The following is a 5,123-nucleotide window of genomic DNA, read 5'->3' on the forward strand; positions in this document are numbered from 1 at the left end:
AATATTGATCAAGTATTTTTTTAATATGTATAATCATTAAAATTTTCGATGATTGTTATTTTCGTTTTAAGCCTCGTAAACATTTCGTGATGTAATTTTTGATTAATCGATTTTTTTTTTTTTAAATATCTTCATTTTTATGGAGGGAGGGGGAGGGGAGGAAGGAAAGAAAAAACATTTTGATAATTGTTAATGATAATTGTGGATCGGGTGAAAACTTTATTTCAAGCGTTACAACGAAAGACGACAAGTAAGGAAATCTTATCATTCCTTGAATCGTGAAGATTTTTTTTTGGAAAAGCTTCACGATTTTCCGTCTGATGTTTCTTTGCTTTCGTACCGTCAATTAAACGATCGATCGATCCTTTCGTTTTTTCAGAAAAAAAAAAAAAAAAATGAAAAATGAAAAATGAAAAAAAAATCTTTATACCCTTTAAGTTTCACTTTATATCGATCCGTGATACACGTTTTACGTATCATGCTTAAAAAAAAAAAAGAAAAAAAAAAACAAGGGTCCTTGAGAACGAACTCTCAGTTTTCGTGATTCTGAAAATTCAATGAAAATTGCGATGTTTTAATCACGTCACTGTTGCACCATTGTTAGATTCAAAAAAAGAAGAAAATCGTTTGCCACATTATGTGAAGCATAGAACTGTTACAGTATTACCTAGCATTTAATAATCGTCCAATCGAGAGGCGAAATCTGAACGCGTCTACGTAAAATAAAAAATAAAATTAATCCAATACATTTCCAAGCTCGAGTTAAGGATTCCACGATGATTTATCGTGTGTTCATTAAAAAAAAAATTTTTTTTAAATTTCCTTTTTTCTATGACAGTAAATGCGTTCAGATCGTCATCTACGATCCAGAGAGAGGAAGAGAAGAGAAGATAAAAAAAAGAGAAGAGAATCGCGCAAGGGAAAAGACAGAGAGAACAGATCACAGATGTGAAACGTATCCTATTCAGGCGACGAGATTATTGTTATATATATATATATATAAATGCTTCCATCTAAAGCCTTAAATATTATAATAGCGAGATTCTAGTTAAAAAAAAAAAAAAAAAAAAGAGGAGAGCTTAACGTGAGATCGATAAGTAATAATAACCGAGCGTGATTCTGTGTATTGTACATCGCGGGTCGAGTGTAAAAAGAAAAATACAATCGCACGTGATGAAAAACGTGTGTGGAATTATTACGGTAGACGAACGATAGAGATGAATTATGTAATTAAGGAGAAGTCGATGGAAACACGATTCGCGGTTCGAATTATTTTCACGTTGGTTAATATTTAGATCGGCGTTGCGTTTCGACGAATCGTAGATAATAGAGAGGACTAAGTAACTCGCGTGTCATCTATGTGAATTCACCCTTGACCAAGATAATATAATTTTCGAAAAAAAAAATTTTCGTTTTTCCAAATGTTTTTTCGCGAAAACAATGTTGAAATTAGAGCTTCCTAGCATTTCGATCCTTACCTTATTATAGCGGATTCGTAACAATTATTTTTATACCCGTTATATACCTCTGATTTTGATAGAGACAATTTTTTTCTACTGCGAGAGGAGATAGAGTTTCGATGGTCATTCTCGAGCGTTTGTTGTTAAAAAAAAAAAAAAAAAAAAAAAAAAAACATTTCATAAATGAAACAAGGGTGAGCATTGACAAGGGGTTACTTAGCGAATTATTCTATATGGATTGTGCACCTAACACGATTCACTATGTTGTAATATTGCGCGACAGGCGCGTGATATATGCATACACTGTTTTATTGCAATATAAATGTGTATATAGGAACTAACATGTTATAGATTCGAGAAATAATATATATATATATATATATCCATATAGATATACATGTATAGATATATATATATATACACACACGTATATACGTAAAAGAAACGAGAATTCGGAGAGAAGCGTGTGTTGTTATCTCTTTTATTACCGGAAACGCATTTCCGCCGGGGAAATTAGTCTGTCCGATCAGATAGCGTGCGGTTTCTGCGGTTGGATAGTATTTTAATTATTGTAACACTCGTATTCCATGTGTTGACTTGTCGTTTAATATGTCGATTTGTCGACATGTAACGCAATGTTTTTTTTTTTTTTTTTTTTTTTTTATATATATATATATGTTCCACTAATATCCCTCTCTTGGTTTTCGCTTGATTCCATGTATCGTCGCGTGCAAATAACAAGCATTATTTTTAATAGAGAATGTGCGAGATTATCCTGATTGTCCCCGCACGCTGGAATGCGTATTCGCGTTCTGCGTTTCTTTTTTCTTTTTTTTTTTTTTTTTCTTCTCTGTCCCTTCGATCAAACTACCAACGTCCAATGTCTGAACCCTTTAATATATTTACACCTTAAAAGCATCCAGGATTTTACCTCGTGAAGTATTACGAAGTATTATTATTATTATTATTATATTATTATTATTATTATTATTATTATTATTATTATTATTATTATTATATATAAAAATCAATTCAATTGTATTTATCTGTATCCAAAGGACGTTTGAAAAGATTGCGATTAAATGTTAAGATCGAAGATATCGATATCGATATTTTTGATAAATTTGAAGAAAGAGATATTAGAAATATCGTAGAACGAACGTCCTTTTTATACGTTCATTTTTGCATGCGTTTTTTTTTTTTTTTTTGCTACTGCTTGAGCATGTTGTGCAAATCTTGGATAATTATTTTTTTTTTTTTTTTTTTTTTTTTTTCTTCTGGCAAATCATTCCATTCCATTTTGCGTTGTACTTGTGATCATACCGTTTCTATACTCTTTTGTTAATAATTTTTGTTCGTGTGTATACACAAAAAAATATTCATTGCGCATCTTCCGTCATTATTTATATTTATCTACTCGTACAATGAAGATAACAAATGTTCGTTGCACTTTTCGACATACATTTCCAACAATCACTTCTCTTATCACTTTTACTTAGTATAGAATATATACATATATATATATATATTTATATATGTGAATATATATATATATATATATATAATTATATTCACATATAATATTCATTCTCATATCATAGCTTTGTAGAATCGAATATTAGCCCGATACCCGATTAAATTTATTTCCTCGAATTCTGTCCGCGTGCGAATTCCAAAGCAAAATAAATTTAATTGGTCGAATAGTTGCTGCGAAGCCCTTCGAATCCGAGATAAAAAAAAAAAAAAAAAAAAATTTCGAAAATATAAATCGAGATGATAAAAATAAATCTCGTCTCGCGTTCGAGGGGCGGGCTTGATGTCGTAATGTTTAACACATTATTCGCCCGCTTTGATTTAATCGATTTAAAAAAAAAAAAAAAAAATTCGAATCGTCTCTCATCGAAATTATTACAAATGCCTCGCATCCGAGAAGCATCCGAATACTTAATCACTGTCTATGTTATAGGCGTCCCGTACCCAATATTCCTCCCCGAATTCCCGACAGACCGTACTACGGCCGATTAAACTGAGCTAGTCCATGGAAAGCACACGACACCTGTGCACACCCCACGCCCGAGAGTATTCGAAGAAAAGAGTTTCGTTTCCGAAACGAGCCGATGACCGGGGACACGAGCTCAGCACGAGACGAGAAAACGGTGATGAAGACAATGTGATGGTTTTTTTACCTACCGACGCATTGACTGATTCGAAAGATGATGGGTGACGGTGAGAGAGAATCCAAGGTTTCGGGAGAGAATCTTCCGAATTCGAGAGGAGCGCAGGACGCGTCGCGTCCTATTCTTTTTTTTTCTCTCTTTCTCTCTCTCTCTCTCTCTCTCTCTCGAGATCTTCGCCCTCCTTTAATCTTGGCTACGTCTGTCTTTGTACAAAAAAAAAAAAAAAAAAAAAAGAAAGAGAAGAAAAAAATAAGAAAATGTCTGATCTTCGTTGCGCGTGTGAAGAGGAAGGTTTGATTGAATGAAAAAGGAGGGAATTGATGGACGAGGAGGAGGACGAGGAGGAGGAGGAGGAGGAGGAAACAAGGAGGAACAAGGCTGTGCCACGAAAACAAAAGGGAAGAGAAAGAGGGACCAAGAAATGATGAACAGACGAGGGGCAAGGCGAGGGAAAGCGACGTGTGTATATATATATATATATATATACATATATATATATATCTGTGCCTGTGTCTGTTATCTATCGATGGTCGACAGCCGGAGATCCAATCGGTCACTTCTACTTCTTCTTTCTCTTGATATTTCGTCTTCTATGTTATTTATAAATACCGTTTAGAATTACGTGTTTTAGCTGTTAAGTATTAATAGACTCGATGCCGCTCGATGCGCGCGATTAAAGCTGGAGGATTGGTTATAAGTGTTAAGAAATGGGTCTTCCGGCAAGAAGCGACGCAATTGTTATTTTTCGAAATAACCGATTTCGTCCTTTTTTCCTTCATTAACGGTTAATCAGTATTATAATAAGTAGGAAACGAAATTGCACGTTCTTGCGATTATAAACTCAAATTGATCAAATTTTTATAATAAAATTTTTAATCCGTTCATTTTTGTTTGGAATCTTTTTTTTTTTTTTTTTTTTATATATATAACTTAATATATAAATTAACCACGTATTATATCGGACAAAGTTTTAAGTTTCGATCATTGAAACGCTCGAACGTTAAATTCTTAGAAGATAGCTTTATTATCTATGCAAAATGTGAAATATTTTATTACTCAACGTATTTAGAAATATAGAGCGATAGGAGTCGATACGGTTCGATCGACTTAAAAGTAATTTTTAAACTAAAGCAATACTGGAGATTTTCTAGTTATAAAGTATTCATAGTTAGAGGAAAACAATTTAATTTAGTGATTGATTGGCGCTTCTTGTCCGAGGACTTGGTAACAAGGTATTGTTCAAATGAGATTCGTGGACGACGTAACGTGCAACCCGATTACCTCGATTTTAGAAAAACTTACTAGAGCAAAAGAGTACACACGGTTCATCCTACGATTCGTTCGATCGAACGGGTGAACGAAATGCGAGACGATGATATTCAATCGACCACAGCATTCCAGAAACGCCTGTGTGCAAGCTTGTTTGCGAAACGTAAAAAAAAAAAAAAAAAAAAAAAAAAAAAAAAAAAAAAAAAAAAAAAAAAAA

This window comes from Apis dorsata, unplaced genomic scaffold (genome assembly GCF_000469605.1).
Source record: "Apis dorsata unplaced genomic scaffold, Apis dorsata 1.3 scaffold_98, whole genome shotgun sequence".
Classification (NCBI taxonomy): domain Eukaryota; kingdom Metazoa; phylum Arthropoda; class Insecta; order Hymenoptera; family Apidae; genus Apis; species Apis dorsata.